This window comes from Rhinoderma darwinii, assembly GCF_050947455.1.
Source record: "Rhinoderma darwinii isolate aRhiDar2 chromosome 1 unlocalized genomic scaffold, aRhiDar2.hap1 SUPER_1_unloc_15, whole genome shotgun sequence".
NCBI classification, from domain to species: Eukaryota; Metazoa; Chordata; class Amphibia; order Anura; family Rhinodermatidae; genus Rhinoderma; species Rhinoderma darwinii.
In genome coordinates this window covers 12,605-28,963 of record NW_027461651.1, presented here as the reverse complement: position 1 = coordinate 28,963, position 16,359 = coordinate 12,605, and the positions used below count along the sequence as shown (strand labels likewise).

The window sequence follows — 16,359 nt, the reverse complement described above, 5'->3', positions numbered from 1 at the left end:
TAAACAGCATAATAAAAAGTCAACCGCACCACGGATTCCCAGACAGTCTCCCACACTGGTACTAGCGAGGCCTTAAGCTGTGTAACTTCGGCGATCTGACGAGAGCAGGCACATTCAGCTTAGAATGGCCATTGACATTAAAAGCCTTAATTCATAGTCCTATTTAATCTATTGTGAAACAAAATCTAAACAACATAATAAAAAGCCAACCGCACCACGGATTCCCAGACAGTCTCCCACACTGGTACTAGCGAGGCGTTAAGCTGTGTAACTTCTGCGATCTAACGAGAGCAGGCACATTCAGCTTAGAATGGCCATTGACATTAAATGCTTTAATCCATAGTCCTTTTTAATCGATTGTGAAACAAAATCTAAACGACATAATAAAAAGTCAACCGCACCACGGATTCCCAGACAGTCTCCCACACTGGTACTAGCGAGGCCTTAAGCTGTGTAACTTCTGCGATCTGACGAGAGCAGGCACATTCAGCTTAGAATGGCCATTGACATGAAAAGCCTTAATCCATAGTCCTATTTAATCTATTGTGAAACAAAATCTAAACGACATAATAAAAAGTCAACCGCACCACGGATTCCCAGTCAGTTTCCCACACTGGTACTAGCGAGGCCTTAAGCTGTGTAACTTCTGCGTTCTGACGAGAGCAGGCACATTCAGCTTAGAATGGCCATTGACGTTAAATGCTTTAATCCATAGTCCTATTTAATCTATTGTGAAACAAAATCTAAACGACATAATAAAAAGTCAACCGCACCACGGATTCCCAGACAGTCTCCCACACTGGTACTAGCGAGGCCTTAAGCTGTGTAACTTCTGCGATCTGACGAGAGCAGGCACATTCAGCTTAGAATGGCCATTGACATTAAATGCTTTAATCCATAGTCCTTTTTAATCGATTGTGAAACAAAATCTAAACGACATAATAAAAAGTCAACCGCACCACGGATTCCCAGACAGTCTCCCACACTGGTACTAGCGAGGCCTTAAGCTGTGTAACTTCTGCGATCTGACGAGAGAAGGGACATTCAGCTTAGAATGGCCATTGACATTAAATGCTTTAATCCATAGTCCTTTTTAATCGATTGTGAAACAAAATCTAAAAGACATAATAAAAAGTCAACCGCACCACGGATTCCCAAACAGTCTCCCACACTGGTACTAGCGAGGCCTTAAGCTGTGTAACTTCTGCGATCTGACGAGAGCAGGGACATTCAGCTTAGAATGGCCATTGACATTAAATGCTTTAATCCATAGTCCTTTTTAATCGATTGTGAAACAAAATCTAAACGACATAATAAAAATTCAACCGCACCACGGATTCCCAGACAGTCTCCCACACTGGTACTAGAGAGGCCTTAAGCTGTGTAACTTCTGCGATCTGACGAGAGCAGGCACATTCAGCTTAGAATGGCCATTGACATTAAATGATTTAATCCATAGTCCTTTTTAATCGATTGTGAAACAAAATCTAAACGACATAATAAAAAGTCAACCGCACCACGGATTCCCAGACAGTCTCCCACACCGGTACTAGCGAGGCCTTAAGCTGTGTAACTTCTGCAATCTGACGAGAGCAGGCACATTCAGCTTAGAATAGCCATTGACGTTAAATGCATTAATCCATAGTCCTATTTAATCTATTGTGAAACAAAATCTAAACGACATAATAAAAAGTCAACCGCACCACGGATTCCCAGACAGTCTCCCACACTGGTACTAGCGAGGCCTTAAGCTGTGTAACTTCTGCGTTCTGACGAGAGCAGGCACATTCAGCTTAGAATGGCCATTGACATTAAATGCTTTAATCCATAGTCCTTTTTAATCGATTGTGAAACAAAATCTAAACGACATAATAAAAATTCAACCGCACCACGGATTCCCAGACAGTCTCCCACACTGGTACTAGCGAGGCCTTAAGCTGTGTAACTTCTGCGATCTGACGAGAGCAGGGACATTCAGCTTAGAATGGCCATTGACATTAAATGCTTTAATCCATAGTCCTTTTTAATCGATTGTGAAACAAAATCGAAACGACATAATAAAAATTCAACCGCACCACGGATTCCCAGACAGTCTCCCACACTGGTACTAGCGAGGCCTTAAGCTGTGTAACTTCTGCGATCTGACGAGAGCAGGGACATTCAGCTTAGAATGGCCATTGGCATTAAATGCTTTAATCCATAGTCCTTTTTAATCGATTGTGAAACAAAATCTAAACGACATAATAAAAATTCAACCCCACCACGGATTCCCAGACAGTCTCCAACGCTGGTACTAGCGAGGCCTTAAGCTGTGTAACTTCTGCGTTCTGACGAGAGCAGGCACATTCAGCTTAGAATAGCCATTGACGTTAAATGCATTAATCCATAGTCCTATTTAATCTATTGTGAAACAAAATCTAAACGACATAATAAAAAGTCAACCGCACCACGGATTCCCAGACAGTCTCCCACACTGGTACTAGCGAGGCCTTAAGCTGTGTAACTTCTGCGTTCTGACGAGAGCAGGCACATTCAGCTTAGAATGGCCATTGACATTAAATGCTTTAATCCATAGTCCTTTTTAATCGATTGTGAAACAAAATCTAAACGACATAATAAAAATTCAACCGCACCACGGATTCCCAGACAGTCTCCCACACTGGTACTAGCGAGGCCTTAAGCTGTGTAACTTCTGCGATCTGACGAGAGCAGGGACATTCAGCTTAGAATGGCCATTGACATTAAATGCTTTAATCCATAGTCCTTTTTAATCGATTGTGAAACAAAATCGAAACGACATAATAAAAATTCAACCGCACCACGGATTCCCAGACAGTCTCCCACACTGGTACTAGCGAGGCCTTAAGCTGTGTAACTTCTGCGATCTGACGAGAGCAGGCACATTCAGCTTAGAATGGCCATTGACATTAAATGATTTAATCCATAGTCCTTTTTAATCGATTGTGAAACAAAATCTAAAAGACATAATAAAAAGTCAACCGCACCACGGATTCCCAGACAGTCTCCCACACTAGTACTAGCGAGGCCTTAAGCTGTGTAACTTCTGCAATCTGACGAGAGCAGGCACATTCAGCTTAGAATGGCCATTAACATTAAAAGCCTTAATTCATAGTCCTATTTAATCTATTGTGAAACAAAATCTAAACAACATAATAAAAAGCCAACCGTTCCACGGATTCCCAGACAGTCTCCCACACTGGTACTAGCGAGGCCTTAAGCTGTGTAACTTCTGCGTTCTGACGAGAGCAGGCACATTCAGCTTAGAATAGCCATTGACGTTAAATGCTTTAATCCATAGTCCTATTTAATCTATTGTGAAACAAAATCTAAACGACATAATAAAAATTCAACCGCACCACGGATTCCCAGACAGTCTCCCACACTGGTACTAGCGAGGCCTTAAGCTGTGTAACTTCTGCGATCTGACGAGAGCAGGCACATTCAGCTTAGAATGGCCATTGACGGTAGATGCTTTAATCCATAGTCCTAATTAATCTATTGTGAAACAAAATCTAAACGACATAATAAAAAGTCAACAGCACCACGGATTCCCAGACAGTCTCCCACACTGGTACTAGCGAGGCGTTAAGCTGTGTAACTTCTGCGATCTAACGAGAGGAGGCACATTCAGCTTAGAATGGCCATTGACATTAAATGCTTTAATCCATAGTCCTTTTTAATCGATTGTGAAACAAAATCTAAACGACATAATAAAAAGTCAACCGCACCACGGATTCACAGACAGTCTCCCACACTAGTACTAGCGAGGCCTTAAGATGTGTAACTTCTGCGATCTGACGAGAGCAGGGACATTCAGCTTAGAATGGCCATTGACATTAAATGCTATAATCCATAGTCCTTTTTAATCGATTGTGAAACAAAATCTAAACGACATAATAAAAATTCAACCGCACCACGGATTCCCAGACAGTCTCCCACACTGGTACTAGCGAGGCCTTAAGCTGTGTAACTTCTGCGTTCTGACGAGGGCAGGCACATTCAGCTTAGAATGGCCATTGACGTTAAATGCTTTAATCTATAGTCCTATTTAATCTATTGTGAAACAAAATCTAAACGACATAATAAAAAGTCAACCGCACCACGGATTCCCAGACAGTCTCCCACACTGGTACTAGCGAGGCCTTAAGCTGTGTAACTTCTGTGATCTGACGAGAGCAGGCACATTCAGCTTAGAATGGCCATTGACATTAAATGATTTAATCCATAGTCCTTTTTAATAGATTGTGAAACAAAATCTAAACGACATAATAAAAAGTCAACCGCACCACGGATTCCCAGACAATCTCCCACACTGGTACTAGCGAGGCCTTAAGCTGTGTAACTTCTGCGATCTGACGAGAGCAGGGACATTCAGCTTAGAATGGCCATTGACATTAAATGTTTTAATCCATAGTCCTTTTTAATCGATTGTGAAACAAAATCTAAACGACATAATAAAAAGTCAACCGCACCACGGATTCCCAGACAGTCTCCCACACTGGTACTAGCAAGGCCATAAGCTGTGTAACTTCTGCGATCTGACGATAGCAGGCACATTCAGCTTAGAATGGCCATTGACATTAAAAGCCTTAATCCATAGTCCTATTTAATCTATTGTGAAACAAAATCTAAACAACATAATAAAAAGTCAACCGCACCACGGATTCCCAGACAGTCTCCCACACTGGTACTAGCGAGGCCTTAAGCTGTGTAACTTCTGCGATCTGCCGAGAGCAGGTACATTCAGCTTAGAATGGCCATTGACATTAAATGCTTTAATCCATAGTCCTTTTTAATCGATTGTGAAACAAAATCTAAACGACATAATAAAAAGAAAACTGCACCACGGATTCCCAGACAGTCTCCCACACTGGTACTAGCGAGGCCTTAAACTGTGCAACTTCTGCGATCTGACGAGAGCAGGGACATTCAGCTTAGAATGGCCATTGACATTAAATGCTTTAATCCATAGTCCTTTTTAATCGATTGTGAAACAAAATCTAAACGTCATAATAAAAAGTCAACCGCACCACGGATTCCCAGACAGTCTCCCACACTTGTACTAGCGAGGCCTTAAGCTGTGCAACTTCTGCGATCTGACGAGAGCAGGGACATTCATCTTAGAATGGCCATTGACGTTAAACACTTTAATCCATAGTCCTATTTAATCTATTGTGAAACAAAATCTAAACGACATAATAAAAAGTCAACCGCACCACAGATTCCCAGATAGTCTCCCACACTAGTACTAGCGAGGCGTTAAGCTGTGTAACTTCTGCGATCTAACGAGAGCAGGCACATTCAGCTTAGAATGGCCATTGGCATTAAATGCTTAAATCCATAGTCCTTTTTAATCGATTGTGAAACAAAATCTAAACGACATAATAAAAAGTCAAACGCACCACGGATTCCCAGACAGTCTCCCACACTGGTACTAGCGAGGCCTTAAGCTGTGTAACTTCTGCGATCTGACGAGAGCAGGCACATTCAGCTTAGAATGGCCATTGACATTAAAAGCCTTAATCCATAGTCCTATTTAATCTATTGTGAAATAAAATCTAAACAACATAATAAAACGTCAATCGCACCACGGATTCACAGACAGTCTCCCACACTGGTACTAGCGAGGCCTTAAGCTGTGTAACTTCTGCGATCTGACGAGAGCAGGCACATTCAGCTTAGAATGGCCATTGACATTAAATGCTTTAATCCATAGTCCTTTTTAATCGATTGTGAAACAAAATCTAAACGACATAATAAAAAGTCAACCGCACCACGGATTCCCAGACAGTCTCCCACTCTGGTACTAGCGAGGCCTTAAGCTGTGTAACTTCTGCGATCTGACGAGAGCAGGCACATTCAGCTTAGAATGGCAATTGACGTTATATGCTTTCATCCATAGTCCTATTTAATCTATTGTGAAACAAAATCTAAACGACATAATAAAAAGTCAACCGCACCACGGATTCCCAAACAGTCCCCCACACTGGTACCAGCGAGGCGTTAAGCTGTGTAACTTCTGCGATCTAACGAGAGCAGGCACATTCAGCTTAGAATAGCCATTGACATTAAATGCTTTAATCCATAGTCCTTTTTAATCGATTGTGAAACAAAATCTAAACGACATAATAAAAAGTCAACCGCACCACGGATTCCCAGACAGTCTCACACACTGGTACTAGCGAGGCCTTAAGCTGTGTAACTTCTGCGTTCTGACGAGAGCAGGCACATTCAGCTTGTAATGGCCATTGACGTTAAATGCTTTAATCCATAGTCCTATTTAATCTATTGTGAAACAAAATCTAAACGACATAATAAAAATTCAACCGCACCACGCATTCCCAGACAGTCTCCCACACTGGTACTAGCGAGGCCTTAAGCTGTGTAACTTCTGCGATCTGACGAGAAAGGCACATTCAGCTTAGAATGGCCATTGACATTAAATGCTTTAATCCATAGTCCTTTTTAATCGATTGTGAAACAAAATCTAAACGACATAATAAAAAGTCAACCGCACCACGGATTCACAGACAGTCTCCCACACTGGTACTAGCGAGGCCTTAAGCTGTGTAACTTCTGCAATCTGACGAGAGCAGGCACATTCAGCTTAGAATGGCCATTGACATTAAATGCTTTAATCCATAGTCCTTTTTAATCGATTGTGAAACAAAATCTAAACGACATAATAAAAAGTCAACTGCACCACAGATTCCCAGACAGTCTCCCACACCGGAACTAGCGAGGCCTTAAGCTGTGTAACTTCTGCGATCTGACGAGAGCAGTCACATTCAGCTTAGAATGGCCATTGACATTAAATGCTTTAATCCATAGTCCTATTTAATCTATTGTGAAACAAAATCTAAACAACATAATAAAAAGTCAACCGCACCACGGATTCCCAGACAGTCTCCCACACCGGTACTAGCGAGGCCTTAAGCTGTGTAACTTCTGCGATCTGACGAGAGCAGGCACATTCAGCTTAGAATGGCCATTGACATTAAATGCTTTAATCCATAGTCCTTTTTAATCGATTGTGAAACAAAATCTAAACGACATAATAAAAAGTCAACCGCACCACGGATTCCCAGACAGTCTCCCACACTGGTACTAGCGAGGCCTTAAGCTGTGTAACTTCTGCGATCTGACGAGAGCAGGCACATTCTTCTTAGAATGGCCATTGACATTAAAAGCCTTAATCCATAGTCCTATTTAATCTATTGTGAAACAAAATCTAAACAACATAATAAAAAGTCAACCGCACCACGGATTCCCAGACAGTCTCCCACACTGGTACTAGCGAGGGCTTAAGCTGTGTAACTTCTGCGATCTGACGAGAGCAGGCACATTCAGCTTAGAATGGCCATTGACATTAAATGCTTTAATCCATAGTCCTTTTTAATCGATTGTGAAACAAAATCTAAACGACATAATAAAAAGTCAACCGCACCACGGATTCCCAGACAGTCTCCCACACTGGTACTAGCGAGGCGTTAAGCTGTGTAACTTCTGCGATCTAACGAGAGCAGGCACATTCAGCTTAGAATGGCCATTGACATTAAATGCTTTAATCCATAGTCCTTTTTAATCGATTGTGAAACAAAATCTAAACGACATAATAAAAAGTCAACCGCACCACAGATTCCCAGACAGTCTCCCACACTGGAACTTGCGAGGCCTTAAGCTGTGTAACTTCTGCGATCTGACGAGAGCAGTCACATTCAGCTTAGAATAGCCATTGACATTAAAATCCTTAATCCATAGTCCTATTTAATCTATTGTGAAACAAAATCTAACCAACATAATAAAAAGTCAACCGCACCACGGATTCCCAGACAGTCTCCCACATTGGTACTAGCGAGGCCTTAAGCTGTGTAACTTCTGCGTTCGGACGAGAGCAGGCACATTCAGCTTAGAATGGCCATTGACATTAAATGCTTTAATCCACAGTCCTATTTAATCTATTGTGAAAAAAAATCTAAACGACATAATAAAAAGTCAACCGCACCACGGATTCCCAGACAGTCTCCCACACTGGTACTAGTGAGGCGTTAAGCTGTGTAACTTCTGCGATCTAACGAGAGCAGGCACATTCAGCTTAGAATGGCCATTGACAGTAAATGCTTTAATCCATAGTCCTTTTTAATCGATTGTGAAACAAAATCTAAACGACATAATAAAAAGTCAACCGCACCACGGATTCCCAGACAGTCTCCCACACTGGTACTAGCGAGGCCTTAAGCTGTGTAACTTCTGCAATCTGACGAGAGCAGGCACATTCAGCTTAGAATGGCCATTGACATTAAAAGCCTTAATCCATAGTCCTATTTAATCTATTGTGAAACAAAATCTAAACAACATAATAAAAAGTCAACCACACCACGGATTCCCAGACAGTCTCCCACACTGGTACTAGCGAGGCCTTAAGCTGTGTAACTTCTGCGTTCTGACGAGAGCAGGCACATTCAGCTTAGAATGGCCATTGACGTTAAATGCTTTAATCCATAGTCCTATTTAATCTATTGTGAAACAAAATCTAAACGACATAATAAAAAGTCAACCGCACCACGGATTCCCAGACAGTCTCCCACACTGGTACTAGCGAGGCCTTAAGCTGTGTAACTTCTGCGATCTGACGAGAGCAGGCACATTCAGCTTAGAATGGCCATTGACATTAAATGCTTTAATCCATAGTCCTTTTTAATCGATTGTGAAACAAAATCTAAACGACATAATAAAAAGTCAACCGCACCACGGATTCCCAGTCAGTTTCCCACACTGGTACTAGCGAGGCCTTAAGCTGTGTAACTTCTGCGATCTGACGAGAGCAGGCACATTCAGCTTAGAAAGGCCATTGACATTAAATGCCTTAATCCATAGTCCTTTTTAATCGATTGTGAAACAAAATCTAAACGCCATAATAAAAAGTCAACCGCACCACGGATTCCCAGACAGTCTCCCACACTGGTACTAGCGAGGTCTTAAGCTGTGTAACTTCTGCGATCTGACGAGAGCAAGGACATTCAGCTAAGAATGGCCATTGACGTTAAATGCTTTAATCCATAGTCCTTTTTAATCGATTGTGAAACAAAATCTAAACGACATAATAAAAAGTCAACTGCACCACGGATTCCCAGACAGTCTCCCACACTGGTACTAGCGAGGCCTTAAGCTGTGTAACTTCTGCGATCTGACGAGAGCAGGCACATTCAGCTTAGAATGGCCATTGACATTAAATGCTTTAATCCATAGTCCTTTTTAATCGATTGTGAAACAAAATCTAAACGACATAATAAAAAGTCAACCGCACCACGGATTCCCAGACAGTCTCCCACACTGGTACTAGCGAGGCCTTAAGCTGTGTAACTTCTGCGATCTGACGAGAGCAGGCACATTCAGCTTAGAATGGCCATTGACATTAAATGCTTTAATCCATAGTCCTTTTTAATCGATTGTGAAACAAAATCTAAACGACATAATAAAAAGTCAACCGCACCACGGATTCCCAGACAGTCTCCCACACTGGTACTAGCGAGGCCTTAAGCTGTGTAACTTCTGCGATCTGACAAGAGCAGGCACATTCAGCTTAGAATGGCCATTGACATTAAATGCTTTAATCCATAGTCCTTTTTATTCGATTGTGAAACAAAATCTAAACGACATAATAAAAATTCAACCGCACCACGGATTCCCAGACAGTCTCCCACACTGGTACTAGCGAGGACTTAAGCTGTGTAACTTCTGCGATCTGACGAGAGCAGGCACATTCAGCTTAGAATGGCCATTGACATCAAAATTCTTTAATCCATAGTCCTTTTTAATCGATTGTGAAACAAAATCTAAACGACATAATAAAAAGTCAACCGCACCACGGATTCCCAGACAGTCTCCCACACTGGTACTAGCGAGGCCTTAAGCTGTGTAACTTCTGCGCTCTGACGAGAGCAGGGACATTCAGCTTAGAATGGCCATTGACATTAAATGCTTTAATCCATAGTCCTTTTTAATCGATTGTGAAACAAAATCTAAACGACATAATAAAAATTCAACCGCACCACGGATTCCCAGCCAGTCTCCCACACTGGTACTAGCGAGGCGTTAAGCTGTGTAACTTCTGCTATCTGACGAGAGCAGGCACATTCAGCTTAGAATGGCCATTGACATCAAATTCTTTAATCCATAGTCCTTTTTAGTCGATTGTGAAACAAAATCTAAACGACATAATAAAAAGTCAACCGCACCACGGATTCCCAGACAGTCTCCCACACTGGTACTAGCGAGGCCTTAAGCTGTGTAACTTCTGCGATCTGACGAGAGCAGGGACATTCAGCTTAGAATGGCCATTGACATTAAATGCTTTAATCCATAGTCCTTTTTAATCGATTGTGAAACAAAATCTAAACGACATAATAAAAATTCAACCGCACCCCGGATTCCCAGACAGTCTCCCACACTGGTACTAGCGAGGCGTTAAGCTGTGTAACTTCTGCGATCTAACGAGAGCAGGCACATTCAGCTTAGAATGGCCATTGACATTAAATGCTTTAATCCATAGTCCTTTTTAATCGATTGTGAAACAAAATCTAAACGACATAATAAAAAGGCAACCGCACCACGGATTCCCAGACAGTCTCCCACACTGGTACTAGCGAGGCCTTAAGCTGTGTAACTTCTGCGATCTGACGAGAGCAGGCACATTCAGCTTAGAATGGCCATTGACATTAAATGCTTTAATCCATAGTCCTTTTTAATCGATTTTGAAACAAAATCTAAACGACATAATAAAAAGTCAACCGCACCACGGATTCCCAGACAGTCTCCCACACTGGTACTAGCGAGGCCTTAAGCTGTGTAACTTCTGCGATCTGACGAGAGCAGGGACATTCAGCTTAGAATGGCCATTGACATTAAATGCTTTAATCCATAGTCCTTTTTAATCGATTGTGAAACAAAATCTAAACGACATAATAATAATTCAACCGCACCACGGATTCCCAGCCAGTCTCCCACACTGGTACTAGCGAGGCGTTAAGCTGTGTAACTTCTGCGATCTGACGAGAGCAGGCACATTCAGCTTAGAATGGCCATTGACATTAAATGCTTTAATCCATAGTCCTTTTTAATCGATTGTGAAACAAAATCTAAACGACATAATAAAAAGTCAACCGCACCACGGATTCCCAGACAGTCTCCCACACTGGTACTAGCGAGGCGTTAAGCTGTGTAACTTCTGTGATCTAACGAGAGCAGGCACATTCAGCTTAGAATGGCCATTGACATTAAATGTTTTAATCGATAGTCCTTTTTAATCGATTGTGAAACAAAATCTAAACGACATAATAAAAAGTCAACTGCACCACAGATTCCCAGACAGTCTCCCACACCGGAACTAGCGAGGCCTTAAGCTGTGTAACTTCTGCGATCTGACGAGAGCAGTCACATTCAGCTTAGAACGGCCATTGACATTAAAAGCCTTAATCCATAGTCCTATTTAATCTATTGTGAAACAAAATCTAACCAACATAATAAAAAGTCCACCGCACCACGGATTCCCAGACAGTCTCCCACACTGGTACTAGCGAGGCCTTAAGCTGTGTAACTTCTGCGTTCTGACCAGAGCAGGCACATTCAGCTTAGATTGGCCATTGACGTTAAATGCTTTAATCCATAGTCCTATTTAATCTATTGTGAAACAAAATCTAAACGACATAATAAAAAGTCAACCGCACCACGGATTCCCAGACAGTCTCCCACACTGGTACTAGCGAGGCCTTAAGCTGTGTAACTTCTGCAATCTGACGAGAGAAGGCACATTCAGCTTAGAATGGCCATTGACATTAAATGCTTTAATCCATAGTCCTTTTTAATCGATTGTGAAACAAAATCTAAACGACGTAATAAAAAGTCAACCGCACCACGGATTCCCAGACAGTCTCCCACACTGGTACTAGCGAGGCCTTAAGCTGTGTAACTTCTGCGATCTGACGAGAGCAGGGACATTCAGCTTAGAATGGCCATTGACATTAAATGCTTTAATCCATAGTCCTTTTTAATCGATTGTGAAACAAAATCTAAACGACATAATAAAAAGTCAACCGCACCACGGATTCCCAGACAGTCTCCCACACTGGTACTAGCGAGGCCTTAAGCTGTGTAACTTCTGCGATCTGACGAGAGCAGGCACATTCAGCTTAGAATGGCCATTGACATTAAATGCTTTAATCTATAGTCCTTTTTAATCGATTGTGAAACAAAATCTAAACGACGTAATAAAAAGTCAACCGCACCACGGATTCCCAGACAGTCTCCCACACTGGTACTAGCGAGGCCTTAAGCTGTGTAACTTCTGCGATCTGACGAGAGCAGGGACATTCAGCTTAGAATGGCCATTGACATTAAATGCTTTAATCCATAGTCCTTTTTAATCGATTGTGAAACAAAATCTAAACGACATAATAAAAAGTCAAACGCACCACGGATTCCCAGACAGTCTCCCACACTGGTACTAGCGAGGCCTTAAGCTGTGTAACTTCTGCGATCTGACGAGAGCAGGGACATTCTGCTTAGAATGGCCATTGACATTAAATGCTTTAATCCATAGTCCTTTTTAATCGATTGTGAAACAAAATCTAAACGACATAATATAAATTCAACCGCACCACGGATTCCCAGACAGTCTCCCACACTGGTACTAGCGAGGCCTTAAGCTGTGTAACTTCTGCGTTCTGACGAGAGAAGGCACATTCAGCTTAGAATGGCCATTGACGTTAAATGCTTTAATCCATAGTCCTATTTAATCTATTGTGAAACAAAATCTAAACGACATAATAAAAAGTCAACCGCACCACGGATTCCCAGACAGTCTCCCACACTAGTACTAGCGAGGCGTTAAGCTGTGTAACTCCTGCGATCTAACGAGAGCAGGCACATTCAGCTTAGAATGGCCATTGGCATTAAATGCTTTAATCCATAGTCCTTTTTAATCGATTGTGAAACAAAATCTAAACGACATAATAAAAAGTCAAACGCACCACGGATTCCCAGACAGTCTCCCACACTGGTACTAGCGAGGCCTTAAGCTGTGTAACTTCTGCGATCTGACGAGAGCAGGCACATTCAGCTTAGAATGGCCATTGACATTAAAAGCCTTAATCCATAGTCCTATTTAATCTATTGTGAAATAAAATCTAAACAACATAATAAAAAGTCAACCGCACCACGGATTCACAGACAGTCTCCCACACTGGTACTAGCGAGGCCTTAAGCTGTGTAACTTCTGCGATCTGACGAGAGCAGGCACATTCAGCTTAGAATGGCCATTGACATTAAATGCTTTAATCCATAGTCCTTTTTAATCGATTGTGAAACAAAATCTAAACGACATAATAAAAAGTCAACCGCACCACGGATTCCCAGACAGTCTCCCACTCTGGTACTAGCGAGGCCTTAAGCTGTGTAACTTCTGCGATCTGACGAGAGCAGGCACATTCAGCTTAGAATGGCAATTGACGTTATATGTTTTCATCCATAGTCCTATTTAATCTATTGTGAAACAAAATCTAAACGACATAATAAAAAGTCAACCGCACCACGGATTCCCAGACAGTCTCCCACACTGGTACTAGCGAGGCGTTAAGCTGTGTAACTTCTGCGATCTAACTAGAGCAGGCACATTCAGCTTAGAATGGCCATTGACATTAAATGCTTTAATCCATAGTCCTTTTTAATCGATTGTGAAACAAAATCTAAACGACATAATAAAAATTAAACCGCACCACGGATTCCCAGACAGTCTCCCACACTGGTACTAGCGAGGTCTTAAGCTGTGTAACTTCTGCGATCTGACGAGAGCAGGCACATTCAGCTTAGAATGGCCATTGACGTTATATGCTTTCATCCATAGTCCTATTTAATCTATTGTGAAACAAAATCTAAACGACATAATAAAAAGTCAACCGCACCACGGATTCCCAGACAGTCTCCCACACTGGTACTAGCGAGGCGTTAAGCTGTGTAACTTCTGCGATCTAACTAGAGCACGCACATTCAGCTTAGAATGGCCATTGACATTAAATGCTTTAATCCATAGTCCTTTTTAATCGATTGTGAAACAAAATCTAAACGACATAATAAAAAGTCAACCGCACCACGTATTCCCAGACAGTCTCCCACACTGGTACTAGCGAGGCCTTAAGCTGTGTAACTTCTGCGATCTGACGAGAGCAGGCACATTCAGCTTAGAATGGCCATTGACTTTAAATGCTTTAATCCATAGTCCTTTTTAATCGATTGTGAAACAAAATCTAAACGACATAATAAAAATTCAACCGCACCACGGATTCCCAGACAGTCTCCCACACTGGTACTAGTGAGGCCTTAAGCTGTGTAACTTCTGCATTCTGACCAGAGCAGGCACATTCAGCTTAGAATGGCCATTGACGTTAAATGCTTTAATCCATAGTCCTATTTAATCTATTGTGAAACAAAATCTAAACGACATAATAAAAAGTCAACCGCACCACGGATTCCCAGACAGTCTCCCACACCGGTACTAGCGAGGCCTTAAGCTGTGTAACTTCTGCGATCTGACGAGAGCAGGCACATTCAGCTTAGAATGGCCATTGACATTAAATGCTTTAATCCATAGTACTTTTTAATCGATTGTGAAACAAAATCTAAACGACATAATAAAAAGTCAACCGCACCACGGATTCCCAGACAGTCTCCCACACCGGTACTAGCGAGGCCTTAAGCTGTGTAACTTCTGCGATCTGACGAGAGCAGGCACATTCAGCTTAGAATGGCCATTGACATTAAATGCTTTAATCCATAGTACTTTTTAATCGATTGTGAAACAAAATCTAAACGACATAATAAAAAGGCAACCGCACCACGGATTCCCAGACAGTCTCCCACACTGGTACTAGCGAGGACTTAAGCTGTGTAACTTCTGCGATCTGACGAGAGCAGGCACATTCAGCTTAGAATGGCCATTGACATTAAAAGCCTTAATCCATAGTCCTATTTAATCTATTGTGAAATAAAATCTAAACAACATAATAAAAAGTCAACCGCACCACGGATTCACAGACAGTCTCCTACACTGGTACTAGCGAGGCCTTAAGCTGTGTAACTTCTGCGATCTGACGAGAGCAGGCACATTCAGCTTAGATTGGCCATTGACATTAAAAGCCTTAATCCATAGTCCTATTTAATCTATTGTGAAATAAAATCTAAACAACATAATAAAAAGTCAACCGCACCACGGATTCACAGACAGTCTCCTACACTGGTACTAGCGAGGCCTTAAGCTGTGTAACTTCTGCGATCTGACGAGAGCAGGCACATTCAGCTTAGAATGGCCATTGACATTAAATGCTTTAATCCATAGTCCTTTTTAATCGATTGTGAAACAAAATCTAAACGACATAATAAAAAGTCAACCGCACCACGGATTCCCAGACAGTCTCCCACTCTGGTACTAGCGAGGCCTTAAGCTGTGTAACTTCTGCGATCTGACGAGAGCAGGCACATTCAGCTTAGAATGGCAATTGACGTTATATGCTTTCATCCATAGTCCTATTTAATCTATTGTGAAACAAAATCTAAACGACATAATAAAAAGTCAACCGCACCACGGATTCCCAGACAGTCTCCCACACTGGTACTAGCGAGGCGTTAAGCTATGTAACTTCTGCGATCTAACTAGAGCAGGAACATTCAGCTTAGAATGGCCATTGACATTAAATGCTTTAATCCATAGTCCTTTTTAATCAATTGTGAAACAAAATCTAAACGACATAATAAAAATTAAACCGCACCACGGATTCCCAGAGAGTCTCCCACACTGGTACTAGCGAGGCCTTAAGCTGTGTAACTTCTGCGATCTAACGAGAGCAGGCACATTCAGCTTAGAATGGCCATTGACGTTATATGCTATCATCCATAGTCCTATTTAATCTATTGTGAAACAAAATCTAAACGACATAATAAAAAGTCAACCGCACCACGGATTCCCAGACAGTCTCCCACACTGGTACTAGCGAGGCGTTAAGCTGTGTAACTTCTGCGATCTAACTAGAGCAGGCACATTCAGCTTAGAATGGCCATTGACATTGAATGCTTTAATCCATAGTCCTTTTTAATCGATTGTGAAACAAAATCTAAACGACATAATAAAAAGTCAACCGCACCACATATTCCCAGACAGTCTCCCACACTGGTACTAGCGAGGCCTTAAGCTGTGTAACTTCTGCGATCTGACGAGAGCAGGCACATTCAGCTTAGAATGGCCATTGCCGTTAAACGCCTTAATCCATAGTCCTATTTAATCTATTGTGA

The 16,359-nt window shown here is 41.8% G+C and overlaps 72 pseudogenes; all 72 read right to left on the bottom strand.

The window, feature by feature from the left end:
• Nucleotides 1-17: 17 nt before the first annotated feature.
• On the bottom strand, nucleotides 18-136 carry LOC142669220 (5S ribosomal RNA; annotated as a pseudogene).
• A 67-nt stretch (nucleotides 137-203) lies between these two features.
• On the bottom strand, nucleotides 204-322 carry LOC142669995 (5S ribosomal RNA; annotated as a pseudogene).
• Nucleotides 323-389: 67 nt separating this feature from the next.
• Nucleotides 390-508, bottom strand: LOC142669519 (5S ribosomal RNA; annotated as a pseudogene).
• A 67-nt stretch (nucleotides 509-575) lies between these two features.
• LOC142670549 (5S ribosomal RNA) lies at nucleotides 576-694 on the bottom strand (annotated as a pseudogene).
• A 67-nt stretch (nucleotides 695-761) lies between these two features.
• LOC142669507 (5S ribosomal RNA) lies at nucleotides 762-880 on the bottom strand (annotated as a pseudogene).
• Nucleotides 881-947: 67 nt separating this feature from the next.
• Nucleotides 948-1,066, bottom strand: LOC142669898 (5S ribosomal RNA; annotated as a pseudogene).
• A 67-nt stretch (nucleotides 1,067-1,133) lies between these two features.
• On the bottom strand, nucleotides 1,134-1,252 carry LOC142670563 (5S ribosomal RNA; annotated as a pseudogene).
• Nucleotides 1,253-1,319: 67 nt separating this feature from the next.
• LOC142669565 (5S ribosomal RNA) lies at nucleotides 1,320-1,438 on the bottom strand (annotated as a pseudogene).
• A 67-nt stretch (nucleotides 1,439-1,505) lies between these two features.
• Nucleotides 1,506-1,624, bottom strand: LOC142669504 (5S ribosomal RNA; annotated as a pseudogene).
• A 67-nt stretch (nucleotides 1,625-1,691) lies between these two features.
• On the bottom strand, nucleotides 1,692-1,810 carry LOC142670447 (5S ribosomal RNA; annotated as a pseudogene).
• Nucleotides 1,811-1,877: 67 nt separating this feature from the next.
• On the bottom strand, nucleotides 1,878-1,996 carry LOC142669354 (5S ribosomal RNA; annotated as a pseudogene).
• Nucleotides 1,997-2,063: 67 nt separating this feature from the next.
• LOC142669856 (5S ribosomal RNA) lies at nucleotides 2,064-2,182 on the bottom strand (annotated as a pseudogene).
• A 67-nt stretch (nucleotides 2,183-2,249) lies between these two features.
• LOC142670284 (5S ribosomal RNA) lies at nucleotides 2,250-2,368 on the bottom strand (annotated as a pseudogene).
• Nucleotides 2,369-2,435: 67 nt separating this feature from the next.
• Nucleotides 2,436-2,554, bottom strand: LOC142670435 (5S ribosomal RNA; annotated as a pseudogene).
• Nucleotides 2,555-2,621: 67 nt separating this feature from the next.
• Nucleotides 2,622-2,740, bottom strand: LOC142669352 (5S ribosomal RNA; annotated as a pseudogene).
• Nucleotides 2,741-2,807: 67 nt separating this feature from the next.
• On the bottom strand, nucleotides 2,808-2,926 carry LOC142669096 (5S ribosomal RNA; annotated as a pseudogene).
• A 67-nt stretch (nucleotides 2,927-2,993) lies between these two features.
• LOC142669303 (5S ribosomal RNA) lies at nucleotides 2,994-3,112 on the bottom strand (annotated as a pseudogene).
• A 67-nt stretch (nucleotides 3,113-3,179) lies between these two features.
• Nucleotides 3,180-3,298, bottom strand: LOC142669808 (5S ribosomal RNA; annotated as a pseudogene).
• A 67-nt stretch (nucleotides 3,299-3,365) lies between these two features.
• On the bottom strand, nucleotides 3,366-3,484 carry LOC142669093 (5S ribosomal RNA; annotated as a pseudogene).
• A 67-nt stretch (nucleotides 3,485-3,551) lies between these two features.
• On the bottom strand, nucleotides 3,552-3,670 carry LOC142670190 (5S ribosomal RNA; annotated as a pseudogene).
• Nucleotides 3,671-3,737: 67 nt separating this feature from the next.
• Nucleotides 3,738-3,856, bottom strand: LOC142669687 (5S ribosomal RNA; annotated as a pseudogene).
• Nucleotides 3,857-3,923: 67 nt separating this feature from the next.
• On the bottom strand, nucleotides 3,924-4,042 carry LOC142669585 (5S ribosomal RNA; annotated as a pseudogene).
• Nucleotides 4,043-4,109: 67 nt separating this feature from the next.
• LOC142669196 (5S ribosomal RNA) lies at nucleotides 4,110-4,228 on the bottom strand (annotated as a pseudogene).
• Nucleotides 4,229-4,295: 67 nt separating this feature from the next.
• On the bottom strand, nucleotides 4,296-4,414 carry LOC142669258 (5S ribosomal RNA; annotated as a pseudogene).
• Nucleotides 4,415-4,667: 253 nt separating this feature from the next.
• Nucleotides 4,668-4,786, bottom strand: LOC142670671 (5S ribosomal RNA; annotated as a pseudogene).
• Nucleotides 4,787-5,225: 439 nt separating this feature from the next.
• On the bottom strand, nucleotides 5,226-5,344 carry LOC142670208 (5S ribosomal RNA; annotated as a pseudogene).
• Nucleotides 5,345-5,411: 67 nt separating this feature from the next.
• LOC142670695 (5S ribosomal RNA) lies at nucleotides 5,412-5,530 on the bottom strand (annotated as a pseudogene).
• Nucleotides 5,531-5,597: 67 nt separating this feature from the next.
• On the bottom strand, nucleotides 5,598-5,716 carry LOC142669407 (5S ribosomal RNA; annotated as a pseudogene).
• A 67-nt stretch (nucleotides 5,717-5,783) lies between these two features.
• LOC142670337 (5S ribosomal RNA) lies at nucleotides 5,784-5,902 on the bottom strand (annotated as a pseudogene).
• Nucleotides 5,903-6,526: 624 nt separating this feature from the next.
• On the bottom strand, nucleotides 6,527-6,645 carry LOC142669716 (5S ribosomal RNA; annotated as a pseudogene).
• A 67-nt stretch (nucleotides 6,646-6,712) lies between these two features.
• Nucleotides 6,713-6,831, bottom strand: LOC142670240 (5S ribosomal RNA; annotated as a pseudogene).
• A 67-nt stretch (nucleotides 6,832-6,898) lies between these two features.
• On the bottom strand, nucleotides 6,899-7,017 carry LOC142670375 (5S ribosomal RNA; annotated as a pseudogene).
• A 67-nt stretch (nucleotides 7,018-7,084) lies between these two features.
• Nucleotides 7,085-7,203, bottom strand: LOC142669807 (5S ribosomal RNA; annotated as a pseudogene).
• Nucleotides 7,204-7,270: 67 nt separating this feature from the next.
• LOC142669321 (5S ribosomal RNA) lies at nucleotides 7,271-7,389 on the bottom strand (annotated as a pseudogene).
• A 67-nt stretch (nucleotides 7,390-7,456) lies between these two features.
• On the bottom strand, nucleotides 7,457-7,575 carry LOC142669780 (5S ribosomal RNA; annotated as a pseudogene).
• Nucleotides 7,576-7,828: 253 nt separating this feature from the next.
• Nucleotides 7,829-7,947, bottom strand: LOC142669125 (5S ribosomal RNA; annotated as a pseudogene).
• A 67-nt stretch (nucleotides 7,948-8,014) lies between these two features.
• LOC142669943 (5S ribosomal RNA) lies at nucleotides 8,015-8,133 on the bottom strand (annotated as a pseudogene).
• A 67-nt stretch (nucleotides 8,134-8,200) lies between these two features.
• On the bottom strand, nucleotides 8,201-8,319 carry LOC142669077 (5S ribosomal RNA; annotated as a pseudogene).
• Nucleotides 8,320-8,386: 67 nt separating this feature from the next.
• LOC142670394 (5S ribosomal RNA) lies at nucleotides 8,387-8,505 on the bottom strand (annotated as a pseudogene).
• A 67-nt stretch (nucleotides 8,506-8,572) lies between these two features.
• On the bottom strand, nucleotides 8,573-8,691 carry LOC142669495 (5S ribosomal RNA; annotated as a pseudogene).
• Nucleotides 8,692-8,758: 67 nt separating this feature from the next.
• LOC142669580 (5S ribosomal RNA) lies at nucleotides 8,759-8,877 on the bottom strand (annotated as a pseudogene).
• A 67-nt stretch (nucleotides 8,878-8,944) lies between these two features.
• Nucleotides 8,945-9,063, bottom strand: LOC142669662 (5S ribosomal RNA; annotated as a pseudogene).
• A 67-nt stretch (nucleotides 9,064-9,130) lies between these two features.
• On the bottom strand, nucleotides 9,131-9,249 carry LOC142670354 (5S ribosomal RNA; annotated as a pseudogene).
• Nucleotides 9,250-9,316: 67 nt separating this feature from the next.
• Nucleotides 9,317-9,435, bottom strand: LOC142669482 (5S ribosomal RNA; annotated as a pseudogene).
• Nucleotides 9,436-9,502: 67 nt separating this feature from the next.
• LOC142669231 (5S ribosomal RNA) lies at nucleotides 9,503-9,621 on the bottom strand (annotated as a pseudogene).
• Nucleotides 9,622-9,688: 67 nt separating this feature from the next.
• On the bottom strand, nucleotides 9,689-9,807 carry LOC142669812 (5S ribosomal RNA; annotated as a pseudogene).
• A 68-nt stretch (nucleotides 9,808-9,875) lies between these two features.
• On the bottom strand, nucleotides 9,876-9,994 carry LOC142670684 (5S ribosomal RNA; annotated as a pseudogene).
• Nucleotides 9,995-10,247: 253 nt separating this feature from the next.
• LOC142670426 (5S ribosomal RNA) lies at nucleotides 10,248-10,366 on the bottom strand (annotated as a pseudogene).
• Nucleotides 10,367-10,619: 253 nt separating this feature from the next.
• Nucleotides 10,620-10,738, bottom strand: LOC142670624 (5S ribosomal RNA; annotated as a pseudogene).
• A 67-nt stretch (nucleotides 10,739-10,805) lies between these two features.
• Nucleotides 10,806-10,924, bottom strand: LOC142670425 (5S ribosomal RNA; annotated as a pseudogene).
• A 67-nt stretch (nucleotides 10,925-10,991) lies between these two features.
• On the bottom strand, nucleotides 10,992-11,110 carry LOC142670293 (5S ribosomal RNA; annotated as a pseudogene).
• Nucleotides 11,111-11,177: 67 nt separating this feature from the next.
• LOC142670262 (5S ribosomal RNA) lies at nucleotides 11,178-11,296 on the bottom strand (annotated as a pseudogene).
• Nucleotides 11,297-11,549: 253 nt separating this feature from the next.
• On the bottom strand, nucleotides 11,550-11,668 carry LOC142670072 (5S ribosomal RNA; annotated as a pseudogene).
• Nucleotides 11,669-11,735: 67 nt separating this feature from the next.
• On the bottom strand, nucleotides 11,736-11,854 carry LOC142670156 (5S ribosomal RNA; annotated as a pseudogene).
• A 67-nt stretch (nucleotides 11,855-11,921) lies between these two features.
• Nucleotides 11,922-12,040, bottom strand: LOC142670424 (5S ribosomal RNA; annotated as a pseudogene).
• Nucleotides 12,041-12,107: 67 nt separating this feature from the next.
• Nucleotides 12,108-12,226, bottom strand: LOC142669469 (5S ribosomal RNA; annotated as a pseudogene).
• Nucleotides 12,227-12,293: 67 nt separating this feature from the next.
• LOC142670421 (5S ribosomal RNA) lies at nucleotides 12,294-12,412 on the bottom strand (annotated as a pseudogene).
• A 67-nt stretch (nucleotides 12,413-12,479) lies between these two features.
• On the bottom strand, nucleotides 12,480-12,598 carry LOC142669917 (5S ribosomal RNA; annotated as a pseudogene).
• A 67-nt stretch (nucleotides 12,599-12,665) lies between these two features.
• On the bottom strand, nucleotides 12,666-12,784 carry LOC142670044 (5S ribosomal RNA; annotated as a pseudogene).
• A 253-nt stretch (nucleotides 12,785-13,037) lies between these two features.
• LOC142670694 (5S ribosomal RNA) lies at nucleotides 13,038-13,156 on the bottom strand (annotated as a pseudogene).
• Nucleotides 13,157-13,223: 67 nt separating this feature from the next.
• LOC142669047 (5S ribosomal RNA) lies at nucleotides 13,224-13,342 on the bottom strand (annotated as a pseudogene).
• Nucleotides 13,343-13,409: 67 nt separating this feature from the next.
• On the bottom strand, nucleotides 13,410-13,528 carry LOC142670325 (5S ribosomal RNA; annotated as a pseudogene).
• Nucleotides 13,529-13,781: 253 nt separating this feature from the next.
• On the bottom strand, nucleotides 13,782-13,900 carry LOC142670051 (5S ribosomal RNA; annotated as a pseudogene).
• Nucleotides 13,901-14,153: 253 nt separating this feature from the next.
• LOC142670692 (5S ribosomal RNA) lies at nucleotides 14,154-14,272 on the bottom strand (annotated as a pseudogene).
• A 253-nt stretch (nucleotides 14,273-14,525) lies between these two features.
• Nucleotides 14,526-14,644, bottom strand: LOC142670372 (5S ribosomal RNA; annotated as a pseudogene).
• A 67-nt stretch (nucleotides 14,645-14,711) lies between these two features.
• On the bottom strand, nucleotides 14,712-14,830 carry LOC142670374 (5S ribosomal RNA; annotated as a pseudogene).
• Nucleotides 14,831-14,897: 67 nt separating this feature from the next.
• LOC142669620 (5S ribosomal RNA) lies at nucleotides 14,898-15,016 on the bottom strand (annotated as a pseudogene).
• Nucleotides 15,017-15,083: 67 nt separating this feature from the next.
• Nucleotides 15,084-15,202, bottom strand: LOC142669393 (5S ribosomal RNA; annotated as a pseudogene).
• A 67-nt stretch (nucleotides 15,203-15,269) lies between these two features.
• LOC142670587 (5S ribosomal RNA) lies at nucleotides 15,270-15,388 on the bottom strand (annotated as a pseudogene).
• A 67-nt stretch (nucleotides 15,389-15,455) lies between these two features.
• On the bottom strand, nucleotides 15,456-15,574 carry LOC142670312 (5S ribosomal RNA; annotated as a pseudogene).
• Nucleotides 15,575-15,827: 253 nt separating this feature from the next.
• Nucleotides 15,828-15,946, bottom strand: LOC142669885 (5S ribosomal RNA; annotated as a pseudogene).
• A 253-nt stretch (nucleotides 15,947-16,199) lies between these two features.
• Nucleotides 16,200-16,318, bottom strand: LOC142669234 (5S ribosomal RNA; annotated as a pseudogene).
• Between the last annotated feature and the right edge of the window lie 41 nt (nucleotides 16,319-16,359).